This window comes from Scyliorhinus canicula, chromosome 16 (genome assembly GCF_902713615.1).
Source record: "Scyliorhinus canicula chromosome 16, sScyCan1.1, whole genome shotgun sequence".
In the NCBI taxonomy this organism is placed as follows: Eukaryota; Metazoa; Chordata; class Chondrichthyes; order Carcharhiniformes; family Scyliorhinidae; genus Scyliorhinus; species Scyliorhinus canicula.
Window position 1 is genome coordinate 9931776 of NC_052161.1, and position 15710 is coordinate 9947485.

Here is a 15710-nt window from a genome sequence, read left to right on the forward strand (position 1 = left end):
ATCTAAATTTAAAGAACTAAAGAAAGAAATACGGAAAAGGAGACAGTTGATTTGCAAGCTGCCTCCCGAAATGCATTATTTGGTTTCCTTCGCGACAGGACTCTGTGCAGAGGTTCTGCCCCAGACACTACTAGCGTGTACGGTGGAGAGGAGCGGGGCCAGGGCAAACATCAAGGAAACCAACATGCACCTCGATGCCTCATGAGAGACCGCGCAACGGTCAAGATCACCTGACACTGTCAGATGATCCTGACCATACGGTCTCTTGAGGTATTGAGATCCTGGATTTTATTGGAGTAAAAAAAATCACGTTGAGGGAGGGTGGAAGCCAGTAGGTAGACACCACACTAGCTCCATCACTGACCTTTTGTAGAGCACTGCTATGTATTTAAAGAAAACAAAGCGCTGGAAATACTCTGGTCAGGCAGCATCAAAAAATAGGGAGTAGCAGACTGAGCATTTCAGAATTGTAGAAAGGTCGTTGATCTGAAATTTGAATTCTACTTCCCTCTTTCTAAATTGATGAGTGGAGTGCAGCTGATAATATATTGCACATTATCCTGTTTCAACAGGATTCAGTTCACAAATCCTTGTTTTACTCGTGGAAACTGGGCTTTTTGCTGTGAGCATGAAACAAAAATGCTGAAAAGTAAACCTGAATCATCATGCATCTATTTAGCCATACCTTCTGCTTTCTACTTTTTGTGGCCGTTCTTTTCTTTGTGCTCTTCTACCATTACTATCATGAACCCTAATTTGTACATCAAATCTGTTTGTGTTACTTCATGAAAATATTTTTTTAAAAGAAAGAAATGCATTGGATTCCTTTTGAATTCAATTAAGTTAATCAAGCGTTCAGGACAATTTTGAACTTCATGTAAAAAGGCGATTTTCATTTTTCATTCTTGGATTTACTGAATGTTTGAAACTTAATTTGAAAACACCCGTTCATGACGATGTACATGTATGAAGCATTGGATTTGCATTTTCCATTTGTTTTAGATTTGTGCAATAAAGGTGTAAAGCTATACTTCAGATCGGTGGGCATTTTTCCTTTGAAATGAAAATCCAGATTTTACTGCCAAAATACTGAGTTTTGGTATCTGGAATACTGATTTCTGTTGGGAAAGGTTGGCAGCTCGCCTCTTGGTTGGCAGCTAGTTTGCATATCACAAGTTCCCAGTAATGTGCTAATGACCAGATAATCTATTTTAGAGATACTAGTTGAGGGATACATAGTGGCCATGCCACTGAGGAAATCCTTTAGCTGTTCTTCAAAACAGTGCCATTCTATATTTTAATTTCACCTGATGGCAAATGTGGCCTCAGTTTGACATCACCTTGGGGTGCATGTCCATAGATCCTTGAAGGCAGCAGGACAGATACATAAGGCATATGAGTCAGAGAGGGCATACTGTGTGCAGTTCTGGTCACCACACTAAAGGATGTGATTAGACTAGAGGGGGTGTTGCTCGTTCTGGTGAGTGTGCTTTACACTCAATTGGCGCTGTTTTATTACCTTGCTCTAGAGTTGCCAGGTATCTTTATGATACCACCACGAGGTTCAAGTTCAAGTGCTGATCAATAACTCGGTACACTAATTAGTAAGGTTCAAATCAAAACACGTTTATTATATACACAGTTAATCGCTGCTCATGCATAAACACTACAAAACTAGACTATCTCTACCACTGCAGGCCAATACTTATCTTTGGAAAAGAACCCACTGAGTCAGGGAACAATGGCCTCTTGTTCAATCCTGGGGCTGCAGGCTTCCAACTGGTATGGACTAAGGGTCAGGAGCACCTGTCTCATAGCGTGCGTTGACTGGACACTTGTCGGTGTAGCTGTTAGCCAGGCCTCTGCTTCTCACGGTCAAGAGTTCTTCCAAGCTGCTAAGATTTTCTGCTGGGAGGGCCGGCTAAGAGAGTGAATTGAACTTGGGACCTGTCTTTTATAGGCCCCAGGGGTTTTGCGCCCCTTTGGGCGGACCCCATTCCTGCCTCCAATCGATTGGATCACGTACCAAACGATCGGTTATAATTCCCCCAATACTGGGGCTGTTCCCTGATCGCTAGGCGTTCCTTGGGTGCTCGTTAGTCTCTTTTGTCTTAGACTCCTGCTGGCGCCGAAGGAGTGTGACTTGTTTTGACTGTTCTCGATTGTTACCATTGTGCCCGGGAATCGCTCATTAATATTCAGATTGCTGGTTTCAATGCTGTCTGCTTTCTGCGAGTCGAATATACAGGAAAACTTTGCAAACTGCTTGCTTCTCTGAGCCTGTCCATTTTTCCCTGCGTTCTTTGCAAATCTTCATTTTAAACTAGGGAAGTGGCCAACCCAGGTGGCAACAGGGGGTGCACAAGAGAATCGCCAGGATGTGGAGCATTTCAGCTATGAAGAGAGATTGGGGTTTTTATTCGAGCAGAGAAGGCAGAGGGTGGACCTGATTAAGATGTATAAAATTGAGCGACATAGACGGGAAGGAACCATTGATGGGCCAATAGCCAGGGAGCAGGCTTATGATAAGGGGCAGGAGACTTGGAGGGGATTTGAGAAAAAATTTCACCCAGAGAGTGGTGGCATATGGAACTTGTTCCTGAAAGAGTGATAGAGGTGGGAACAACATTAAAGAAGCATTTAGATAAGTACTTGAAACGCCATGACATAAAAGGCTACAGACCAAGTGCTGGATAATGGGATTAGAATAGATAGGCGCTTGATTGTTGTAGCAGACACGATGAGTTGAAGGATGGCTTTCTGTGCTGGAAAACTCTACCTCTCATGCCACATTTCTTCAGTGCTGCACTGTAATGTCATTTTCGTTTATTTTTTGTATTGACGTTTCTGGAGTGGAACTTTATCCAGGTGAGTGCTAGCAGGTGAGCCTCAGCTGACACTCACTAATTTAACTGACTTGTCATACAGTTTAGGTTGTTTAAACAGCATAATGTCCTTTTCCATAATCTGCATTATAACCATTCCCTTTTGGCGTCCAAAGATTAATTTGTATAGTTTGGGCACTAATATTTTTTTTAAAATTGTGATATTGATGACATGAGGTATTGTGTGCTCTTAGTCTAATATTACAATTGTAGTTGCTTTTGAGTTGTGGTACCATGTTTTGGGCTCGCTTATGAATCTGCTTTATAGCTTGTTCCTGGAGTCAGTTGGAGAACATTATGACTGTGGGTGCACAGAAATAGTTTGCTGCTTTTATTGGAGCCAGAATGAATGGCATGGTAGAGCATGCAAATATAATAATTAACTACTTAATCTAGAGCTAAAAATAAACTCCTTCCTCTTGAAACTGGACCTGATCCTGGTGTACTAGTTAATCGACTCAATTCTCTAGTGTTTTACTGAAGTGGCCAAGAATTCCTCATTTCCATCTCCCTTGAAGCTCTTCATCCATAGGCATCATTTTTGTTCCACCATCCTTGAGTTGTCAGCATTTCAGCAGATCGGGAATTGAACCTGGTACCATCTTGGATGGTATATCTTGCTGCTTAAACTCTGAGCATGTTATATTTCTAAGTCACAATTCTTGGGTAAATATATGAAGAGTGACTAGTTATTTGACAGAGGACAGGGTATCACAACTGAATCTGACTATTGCAGCTTGCGGAGTCCCCCCCCCCCCCCCCCCCCCCCCCCCCCAAGTAAATGATCGGAGACAGTGATGTGGAGGAGGGGGCCCTATGAGCAACAGCAATACCACTGGCCAAAGTTGCTTTCTGAGTTATATAGTGGGCAGTGTTTCTCCACTGGTTGTAACTAGGTTAATGGTTTTAATTACAGGATAAATTTAAACAGTCATAATTGGAACATATAGACTACAAAAATACCATTTCCTGGTCATCAATTTTGGCGCTGAAGGCAAATGTTCTTTATTCAGCAATAAGGTTTTAAAAAAAATTATAAATTTGTCCACAATTCTATTTTTCCATTTACGGGGCAATTTAGTGTGGCCAATCCACCTACTCTGCACATCTTTGGGTTGTGGGGGTAAGACCCCCCAGACATTGGACGAATGTGCAAACTCCACATGGACAGTGACTGGAGCCGGGATCGAAACCGGGTCCTCGGTGCCATGAGGCAACAGTGCAAACCACTGTGCTGTCCCTGGAAAACCCTATCCAAAGTGGTGTTACAGCATCCTGATATAAAGCGTCCAGGTAACTTTCATCCTCCCTGATGTGTTGCGGCGTCTGTAACTCAGCCTCCAGCTCAATGACTCTGAGCCAAAGTCCCTCAACCTTCATTGCAGATCTATTTGCCCTGGATTATATGGGATTCAGGAAATCCAACCCGATGCAGCCTTGACGCATCACCTATCCTGCCATTCTCAATGTATTTTAATTAATTATAGCAAACACTTATTTACCTTTTAAAATATATTTTATTAACTTTACCACCAGTTTGTAGACTATTTTAAACCTCCGGAATCGAATACACTGTAACCATGCTCCTTTCCATGTAGTAGAATGAGAACCAATTCCTACAGAGCGATTAAAGGTAGAAAAATTTTCAAGCAATTAAAACACGGAAACTGGAAACTATTCCAGCAAACAGCTCATCCATATTATGCATGAAGTACTCCAAAAGTATTTTGGTGCAACTCTCAAATCCACTGTTCACTTCAGTTAGTAATTGTTAGTAAAACAACTGTCTCATTGCTACTAAATGGGGTGTATTTTTGTATTTTTTACAGGCTTGCGTGTATTTCAGTGCATGTTCAACTTGATGTTTCAGTGAATTCTACCACAGGAGCAGCTTAATGCTTTAACTCTTGGAGCTTTGCATCTGGAGATTCTGTTCTGTGCTCATTAAATCCAAGGTGGGGAAATACTGGAGCTGGGTAATTTCACTTGGCTGAAGACAGGATATGGTCCGCAATAGAGATTGTGCTGAAGTTGAATAGATAGTTGGGCATGTTATTGGATGGCTGCTGGATGTCTTTCAACAACATAAGTATCCTACCTATGAGTAAAGAGTGATGAAATGTTTCCCTCGGAACTACTTAAAAATATGTATTATTATCCTGAAGTAATAATTTAGAGTACCCAATACTTTTTTCCTATTAAGGGACAATACTGTGGCCAATCTACCTACCCTGCACATCTTTGGGTTTGTGGGGATCATACTCGTGCAGACACTGGGAGAATGTGCAAACACCACACGAACAGTGACCCGGGGCCGGGATCGAACCGGTGGTGTGAGGCAGCAGTGCTAACCACTGCGCCACCCTGTAATGCACACTTTAAAATAGTTCTCCCTCCAATCGTTGATTTGATTTACTGTCACGTGTACTGAGATAGTGAAAAGTATAGTTCTGCGTACAGTCCAGGCAGGTTGTTCTGTACATGAAAATCATAGGACATACGATAAATACACAATGTAAATTCATAAACACAGATATTGGGTGAAGCATTCGGGGTGTAGTATTACTCAGTAGAAAAGATGTGTAGAGAGATCAGTTCAGTCCATAAGTGGGTCATTTAGGAGTCTGGTAACAGCGGGAAAGAAGCTGTTGTTGATCCTGTTAATACATGTTCGCAGACTTTTGCATCTACTGCCCGATGGGATGGAAGAGGTACAATCTCTTGGGCAGGGATATAATTGCTATCTTTTGAGATGTTGGAAATATTATAATGCAACTTTTGGTGTACTACTGTGTATGGCAAGTATAACATTTTCATTCCAAGGATCTTCCCTGTTCCACTTAAATTCTGCACTGAAACCAGCATATCCTCAAACATTTAATGAATGGAAAACTGTTGTAAATGACTACCAACTGCATATATTTGAGCCCAGGTTATTTTATGCATTTACTGCAGTTTCCAGAAAGATACCTTCCTGTCTCTTAATATTGTTTTGCGAAAGCTGATCTCGATTCAGATTCCATATTTAGCATGTGTCAAAAGGAATTCTGTCCACAAAAGTTAAATTGCTGAAAGTATGGCTGAAAATATGGGTGTTGTGGACATCGCTGGTTTTGAACTACCCTACAGTCAGTTTGTTCTCTGTAGCCTTGTGGTTCACTCATCTTTGTAAATCACATCAGTTGTGTGCTTTGTTTTGAGATGGTGGATAGAAAATCATTGAACTGTTTATCCACTTTCTATTATAATTACTAGGATAAATAATGGAATTCAACTGTTAGTGTTTTGCAACAGTTATGATGTTTTCCAGCCCTCAACTGTGTGATGCACAAGTGTGAAATGAGTGAGTGGAATTGTTGTGCAGCACTTCATTTGCCTATGTACCTTATTAGGCAGATTTTACAAGATCTTCATCCAGTAGCTGCAACCTGAAGGATAAATGGGAATTGAATTGGAGTGTTGCTCCACAAAAATACAAGCATTCAAATTCATTGTCCATTTTAGATGTTGGTTTTGATTATATCTTTAAACATCGAACTGAAGAGGCGGCCCAGTATGTTGGCACACTGGATCTAATTATTGCACTGAATGGTATAATGTGCAGCAGACTAGGAATCGGACATTGGATAAGGAGCACAGGGGAGGAGTCTGATCATGGAGGTCATTCCCACCTGATAGGCTCCAGAAAGCTTGATGTTGTAAAATTTCCTCAAGTACAGCTCCAACTGAAATGCCAGCTTCTGCTCGGCTATCTTTATAAATTGATTAGCATGCAGGCTGCAGCTTTTAAGTCCGTATCCTTGTGTTAAATCTTTTTGTGTTTTTGCAGTAGAATAAGTGCAGATCACACCACTACTGAGCAACACCAATGTTGTTCCTTCGGTCATGTGTAAAGGTCAGCTGTCTAGTTACCTTGGCTGGAGTAAGACAGTTTGTTGCCAGTTGTAAATACATCTGTGTCCTGATCAATCTTGGATCCCCCCCCCCCCTTTCCTGCTATCACTGTGTTCTTCCTTTGGCTTACCTCTTTCCTTTTTAAAAGTTCATCTTGAACGTGCCAGCTATGTTGCATTTACAGTTTGAAAAGTTGACTGGAAGAAGGGTTGGAATAAGTGGACTTGTTAACAAATATTTTTGGAACAGTTAATTTTTACTCTGAATTGATATGACATGCAGGTTTTTTTCACCAATCCCACTTTCCTCCTCCCCTGATTTTGTTTTCACCCCACACTCGCCAAAGTGAAAATGGAGTTCATTAGAGTATATACCCTGCATCTATTCAAGACCTCGCTGTCCTGTGAGGAAAAAAACAGCAGCTAATTGAGGGCATGTTTTTCTTTAAATTGCTGACTGTCATTTTACTGCAGCACATCTGGATAATATTGAGACACAATTGCTGCTAGTCCTTTAAACTTTCATGATGTCCCGAGAATGTGCAGATGAAGCAGTTTAATTTTTCTGGAAATTTCTAAAAATTAGAGTACCACCTTCTCTCTTTTACCAATTAAGGGGCAATTTAGCGGGGTCAATCCAGCTACCCTGCACATCTTTGGGTTGCAGGGGCGAGACCCACGTAGACATGGGAAGAACATGCAAACTCCACATGGTCAGGGATTGAACCCAGGCCCTTGGTGCCATGTGGCAGCAGTGCTAACCACTGCACCACCATGACGCCCTGGAAGGTCTGTCTATAAAATGATGCGCGTAAAACGTTCGAGTTGATCTTCCTTCCCCAATGCTGTTCTTTCTGCTAACTTAACTTGTAGTAGCGGTGTCCTAAATCTTGAGTAAATAGCTAACAGAGAGGCACACAATTGATGGCTGGGGCATGTGATTCAATGAACCTACCACTGAACAATGTGGTTAGACAGCAGACATGTCCATCTTTAGATAATCAAATCAACTGCCCTCAAAACAAATCTAGTCTTGAGGGAAGATTTTCAGATCTTTCTGATTGCGCAAGATGTTTTTTTTAAACGACTTGCTAGTCTAAAACCTGCCAGTCTGAATAACTGAATTCCAAGGAGATTTATCCTAATAACAAAGCTGAAACTAAATTATTTCCAGGAGCTGGAGGTTCCCCTCTTTTCTCTTTCACTCAGTCAGGTAGTTGTATAATTTCTTTTTCGAAGGGCTATGAATTTTGAATGTAAAACACTTTTTAAAATTATAAATTTAGTGTACCCAATTCACTTTTTCCAATTAAGGGGCGATTTAGCGTGGCCAATCCACCAAGCTTGCACATTTTTGGGTTAGTGGGGGGGCGAAACCCACGTAAACACGGGGAGAATGTGCAAACTCCACATGGACAGTGACCCAGAGCCGGGATCGCACCTGGGACCTCGGCGGCGTGCGGTCTCAGTGCTAACCCACTGCGCCACCGTGCTGCCCTTAAAACATTTTCTTTAAAAATGCCGTGTTGGCAGCACGGTGGTGCAGTGGGTTAGCCCTGTTGCCTCACGGCGGCGAGGTCCCAGGTTCGATCCCAGCTCTGGGTCCCTGTCCCTGTGGAGTTTACATATTCTCCTTGTGTTTGCATAGGTTTCATCCCCACAACCCAAAGATGTGCAGTGTAGGTGAATTGCCCACGCTAAATTGCCCCTTAATTGGAAAAAATGAATTGGGTACTCTATATATAAAAAATAGTGTGTCTAGCAGTCTGATTTAAAATGGACCGTGTAAAAATACTGAATGCCTTTGTTCAACTTGGATACGGAGGACGTTGATGCTTCTAAAATTTTTAATTATGGATGCAAAGTGTACATTTAGACAAAGCTGTCTGGTATTTAGAATTTTATATAATGTAAACCGTGCAATCCTGGTTTTCACTTTTCACTCCACCTTTCCCTGCACTTTCCTCTACTCTCCCTCTGGTTGCCCACAATAATTATGATCGCTAATTCTAGCACTTATTATTATACCTGTTGGTTAACGTCCAGCACTTGGGTTTCAAACTCACCTCCCCACTAAGAATAATCTTTATTATTGTCACAAGTAGGCTTACGTTAACACTGCAATAAAGTTACTGAAAAATTCCCTAGTCGGTATACAGAGGGAGAATTCAGAATGTCCAATTCACCTAACACCACGTCTTTCGGGACTTTTGGGGGGGAAACCGGAGCACCCGGAGAAAGACCATTTAGACACAGGAAGAACGTGCAGACTCCGCACAAACATTTGACCCCAAACCGGGAATCGAACCTGGGACCCTGACGCTGTGAAGCAACAGTGCTAACCACTGTGCTACCATGCTGCCCTACTGTCTAGTTTTCAACTTGAGCCAAGCTAGTAACTTTCATCAGGTAGTGAAAGTGGTTTGTGACCGTTAGATTGGTAACTGCCTTCTTGGTGCTGCAATAGCTTTTGCATTCCCCCTCATGCTGGTGAGATCACCAATAAATTCTACTCAACAGGTGGACAAAATTCTCACTGTTCACTGAGAATATTGTTGGCTGGTTAAATTGCTAACCTGGTTTTGACTAGCTACCACCAGTTTATAAAATCTACAAAAAGGTGGGTCTTCTCTGCTGCACAGCCACTTGTTGTTGAAATGTTGTTGATGTGATAACCAATCTAATTGCAATTAGTGTATTGAGACTGCTTTAATATACTTCGATGTTGTGCCAATTCACCACTTCAAATTATTCCCATTACCAGCACCAGAAACACTTACCCCTGGGATGAAGGAGCTAAGAAGACTTTCCAACTACAGCCCAATTTTAAGATAAAATCTCTAATTGGAACTGTTAACTATTTCCCCCAGTTTGGACGGATATAGTTTTAGCTTCACTTGCCAATTGCATGTTACTGAAGGCTGTAATTGAGTAGTTAAATTGGTTATTGCTGACCTTCCTGTAGGGAATTGTTAAATGTGATAAAGGTTAGAATTGTTCAGACGAGCTGGATTGCTATATTACGGTGTAACTAAAGAAAGGATTGTTTATTAATTTTATTGGATAGTGATGATGGGGCAGCATTATAAATGCTTATTGTGGGCTCATAACTTGCATTCCTGAAGGGTGAGAGTTCTGTATGCCCAACTCACTGGGAGTTCGTTTTTCAAGCTATTGAATTCTTATCTTGTTTACATTGCATCTTATCAGTCACAAAACAAATGCACGTGTGAGTCAAAAGTTGGTATGATTTGAATGCCAGAGAAAGAACTGAATCCATATGTGGCCTAATTGTAAGTAACAAACATTAGCTGTGTATTTTAATATTAATATTTTACAAATATTAGCTTCCCAACAATTTTCCAGGTTTTCCTTGGGATAGGTTCATGTGCTGATGTTTGGGGTGTGTGAACAGTGGAGTTTTGCCACTCCACCGTTCACCCATCTTTACTAAAGAAAAGGCCTCATCAGACATTTTTCAAAAAGTTCAAGCTATAAAATGTCCTCCACAGTTTACGTACAATGCGTATTTCTTTTGGGTGGTAGGCTGACGTTAGATTGGTTGGTGTCTGTTTGGTCATCTACTTGTGGCATTAAAAATAATATAAACCAGTTCAGAATTAAAATTGCGTTTTCTGTGTTGTGGTCATGTCAGTTAGTAAATTTTGAATTCTGCTGGAGTCCTGTTATGTGCATGATCAGTACAGGTTTCAGTTTATATTAAAAAAAAATAGCTCATACTTTCCAGAGTCAAGGAGCTAATATTTGATTTTTGAATCAACAAAAACTAAACCATTTTCCAAAGTTATTGTTGGGTTGAAGTTGCATGCATTAGTGAAAAGTTGCAATTAATTGGAGAATAGAGTGGGCGGATCCAATCATTTGATTAGAAATTCTTTTTGCACTTGCATATCAAAAGTGGAATCTGAAAAGCTTTGTTTAAAGTTCTAATTATAAAAGGATGTATAGGAGAACATAGTTTGGAGAAAACTATTCACTGGAGCCCTAATTTTTAGAAACTACCAAATTTAGGGTGGACTAATTCCAAAAGCTTATCAGAGACTTTCAGTGTAATTTCCCTTCCAGTGGGAGGATATGGCCGTTCAGACTCTTTTGTTTATGGTGGATTTCCACAGTCATTGTAAACAAAAATATTAAAAGTTTATTCATGTTTTTGTAAGGACTTTGGACTGTGGCCTGTATAAACGGACTATTTAAAGATGATTGGGTTCTGCCTGTGCTTGTCTCGTAACCCGGCGCCAAATACAGTGCTACAGCGAGGTCATCTTCTGAAATATGTACAACTTAAGTGATTTCCAATAGTACTGCGAATGTACCTCCTCAAATGGGATACCACAGTCTCCTTGTGAAACCTGTGATTGTCCAGAGCTATGTAACACCTACTGTTGTTCAAACCAGTGTTTTTCAAACTTGTTTCCCCTGTGCCGCCTGCTGGCCGACAGTGGCACCACGTGGTACGGGATGCAAACTCCACATGGACAGTGACCTGGGGCCGGGATCAAACCCGGGTCCTTGGTGCCGTGAGGCAGCAGTGCTAACCACTGCACTACCATGCCGGCCGTCCCTACATTTTAAAAATAACGCAAGCGGGTGAATTTAAAATGATGGGGTGGTGTGAGGGGCACGGTGGTTAGCACAGCTGCCTCACAACACCGAGGTCCCAGGTTCGATCCCGGATCTGGGTCACTGTCCGTGTGGAGTTTGCACGTTCTCCCCGTGTTTGTGTGGGTTTCGACCCCACAACCCAAAGATGTACAGAGTAGGTGGACTGGCCACACTAAATTGACCCTTAATTGGAAAAAATTAATTGGGTACTCTAAATTTATAATAAATGATGGGAGTTGGAGAGGGTCGATGATCGGATATTACAATTGAAGCCTTCAGTTTTTAGCATGGCTGTTAAGTTTCCTCTTGCTCTAGATTTGTTCCAATTTAACAGCCAAATTCCGTTCCTTTTTTATTTTGCTGCACCAATGGACTAAATGACATTTAATTGTTAGCAAATTACGATTAAGCTGTTGATATGAGTCATAAACACAATCCTCTGTAAGGAGACAAAATAGACAGTTATATACTTCCTGAGTAGTCTTGGGTCACAACACAAATTTAGCTGAGTATAACCTAAAATAAGCTTTTGAGCCATGATTTATTTTTTAAATAATTAATTAATTAGCTTTTTAAAAATCTATTCTGTTGCCCTCCTGTATTTTTTTCCAATTAAGGGGCCAATCCACCTAGCGTGGGTTTCCTCCGGGTGCTCCGGTTTCCTCCCACAATCCAAAGATGTGCGGGTTAGGTGGATTGGCCATGCTAAATTGCCCGTAGAGTCCTAAAAATGTACGGTTAATGGGGGGGGGGGGGGGGGGGGTTGTTGGGTTACGGGTATGGGGTGGATACGTGGGTTTGAGTAGGGTGATCATTGCTCGGCACAACATCGAGGGCCGAAGGGCCTGTTCTGTGCTTTACTGTTCTATCTCTTGGGTTATGGGGGTGAGACCCACGGAAATACAGGGAGAATGTGCAAACTGCACACAGACAGTGACCCGGGGCCAGGATTGAACCCGGGTCTTCAGCGCCGTAGGCAGCAGTGCTAACCACCACCACAGTGTTGCCTGTATTGCCGCCCTCTATGATGCCAATTTAAGTTGAACTTAATGCGAGTCTTAGCTGAATCAGTGCAGCACTATAGTTTGAGATTTCAACAAATTTTTTAAGTTTTTAACCTCCTTATAACTAACGTGTACATCTTATCACCTGAAATGGGTGACTTCATATTGAAGGATGGCCGTAAGCTAGAATGTTAAAAAGCAGGCTGGTGTTAAAACAAACTCTGCTGTTCCATTAAACTAGATGACTACTTTGTCAGTTTCTGTTGCTGCAAATTAAATTGCTATTGAAGGCTTTGTATGTTTCTTTTTAATGTGTGCACACTCTTTCCCAATTTCACCATGTTGGTCAGTTTAGAACATGGCTTCTGTTCTAAAATAAAATTAATACGTCATTTAGTATAAATGCCGTACAGGTTTATGAGCACCTCTTATTCAAAATTCAAAGATCTGAAATCCGTACTGGCTTGATCAAACGTGGCTGAATCAATCTGCTGTTTCTTGATGCTGTCTTTGATGTAATATTTGGTGGCAGATTTCAGCTGCCTGGACATGGTGCTGTTCTCCACAGAGATTGCGGATCGCTTTGGCTGCTATGTCTTGGGATATTGGGAGGTCCATCTGCCTGAACCTGTTACAGCGAACCAGAAATCCAATGAGTCCACGCCTTTCTCTTTCATCAGGAACGTAGTGATTGGCTCCATCTTGGTCTCTGAGGTGCGATTGCAAAGACTTGGTCCACTTGGTATGGGGGGTTTTTGGAGACACTGCCGGCGTATGGAAGGCAAGGCACCACGAGAGTGATGCCCATGGCTGTGTACGTGAGGCTCAAGTTCTCTCTATCTATTTCTTTTTCAATCAGCTTTCCAAAGCACCTCCCCAGTCAGCAGGGGATCACACGGAATAGAACTATCTATCTGATGAAACTGAGTCGCAACTTGAAGGTTATTGAAAGCCCCGGGGAACTGTCCGTGTGGAGTTTCTCCCCATGTCTGTGTGGGTCTCACTCTCGCAACTCAAAGATGTGCAGGGTAGGTGAATTGGCCACGCTAAATTGCCCTTTAATTGGAACAAAAAAGGAATTGGGTGCTCTTAAATTTATAGAGAAGAAAATTATGAACTGAGTTAAGTCGCCTACTGAAACATGGAGGGATCTGAGGAACTCCACAAGATGAATGGAGCACATTTAATACTGTAGTAAGTATTTTGGCCTCGGCAGAGTGTTGGGAGGCTATTTCTAAAATTGCCGTTTCCCTGGTGGGCATCGGGGTCACTTGTTCAACCCAAATACAATAGACAGAAGTTCTAGGTTCTGCACTAGATTTGGCCTTGCTCAGTGTGAGAGTATTTCTGCTTTCGTTTGAAAGTGGTGATGGAACAGGACTGTAAATGTATCTAAGAACAACATTCAAAATTGCTAATTATTCTCTACATAGAACTCTATTACTTTGCGAGCAGGAGGATTAAGAGCCTTCACAAATCTAGGCTGTTGCAAAGCTAACCCGAGTCCTTGCTTTGTCCGAATAGTATGTAGAGCAGCATGAGTTGACTGGAGTTCCACAAGGTGGCCTGGCAGGCCCTGGGGGAAAGACTGCCAATTGGGATACCTGTCATTAGCACAGGCCACTGTTGCTGAAGGTTGATCTCTGCAGCATGAAGAAACAGATTGGCTCATCAACATGGTATACAACATCTTCAAGGCCTGCTGTTATGTGAAAATACATATTAAAAAGTCAGAAACAGGCCATTCAGTCCAGCTTTGTTCATGTTCCTCCTTTAGGGCAGCACGGTGGCCTAGTGGTTAGCACAACCGCCTCACGGCGCTGAGGTCCCAGGTTCGATCCCGGCTCTGGGTCACTGTCCGTGTGGAGTTTGCACATTCTCCCCGTGTCTGCGTGGGTTTCGCCCCCACAACCCAAAAATGTGCAGAGTAGGTGGATTGGCCACGCTAAATTGCCCCTTAATAGAAAAAAATAATTGGCTAATCTAAATTTATTTAAAAAAAAAAAAAATGTTCCTCCTTTATCTCACTATATCAATATATACTTCTATTCCTTTCTCTTTAGATATTTATTCAGAATTTTTAGTTGGGGTTGGCTCGTATTTCATTGCCCCGATTTGATGCTGGCATAGGCTAATTGAAGTTTCTTAAAAAATGGGTCTCCAGTTATATATTTTTTCTAATTAAGGGTGGATTAGCAAGGCCAATTCACCTATCTTGTACATCGTTTTGGGTTGTGGGGGTGAGCCCCATGCAGACAATGTGCAAACTCCGCACGGACAGTGACCCAGGGCTGGAATCAAACCAGGGTCCTCAGTGTTGTGAGGCAGCAGTGCTAACTGTTGCGCCACCGTGCTGCCCTGTAATCTAATTGAAGCTAATGGCTCTTGGTTGGTACTCCCAAAATCGAGAGGAGCATCAACGGGTGCCCCATGTACATCCAATTATTTTCTATCTGCATACAGCTTTTCCTAGCCTCTTTGAGAAAGGCTGTCTAACCTGTCACCGAATGATCTGGGCATGGAGGGCATTCTTCTGATTTATAATTTGGTCCCCATAGTTTTGTGTCTCTGACTTGGGAGAGTGTGTGAGTGCCAGCCTGTGCTAATGACAGCTGTTACCAGAATTCTCTTTTTTTTAAAAAAATATTTTTAATTCTCCTTTTTTCACATTTTCTCCCAAATTTACACCCAACAATAACGAATGTAATGTCAATCCCCATATCAATAACAACAATTGCATCCTCCCACCAAACCCCAGACATTAGCCTGCATGTTAACATAAACAAATGATGGACTACAGTGGCGGCTATGAAGGAGTAAATCGCACATTTGGTGGCTCCCGCTTTTCCCCCCGATTTTCTACCGGACTTGAACTGTAAAACTGAAGGCAGAGGCAATTGTGTACTGAATTCCCACATCGGTGCATGGACAGGACTAGAAGTGCTGGTAAAGGCAGAAACAGAAAGACAGAAGGCTTGGGCTGAAGCTGCAGCGGGAGACAGCATGGCGGAGGACTGTACCTCTGGTTTGTCGACCCAGCGGTCAACGGAGCAGCTGATGCAAGTTATTCAGGAAGGTTTTGCTAAGCAGAAACTGGACTGCTTGGACCCGATAAAAGAGTCGATTGAGCGGCTTGAGCTTAGATTGGGCACCCAAGATCGGGTGATCCAGAAGGTGGAGAAGGCGCTGGCTGAGCAGGAGGAACATCAAACTGCGGTGGAGTTGGAGGTGGGGATGCTGAGAGACCAGCAGAAGAAGCTCCTTGAGAAGGTGGAGGACCTAGAGACTAGGTCCTGCCGGCA

The 15710-nt window shown here is 42.3% G+C and overlaps 1 protein-coding gene across 2 annotated transcripts in view; it reads left to right on the forward strand.

Annotated features, from left to right (window-relative positions):
* The window catches only part of slc25a28 (solute carrier family 25 member 28), a 52564-nt gene that overhangs the window by 15365 nt on the left and 21489 nt on the right, over nt 1–15710 (forward strand). The window contains exon 2 of one of the 2 annotated variants that reach the window (XM_038773278.1): nt 4715–4840. The exons of the other annotated variant lie outside the window; for it this stretch is intronic. The gene's annotated coding sequence lies outside the window, so the exon portion shown is untranslated. The remainder of the gene's footprint in view (nt 1–4714; nt 4841–15710) is intronic. 2 annotated transcript variants of the gene reach the window in all.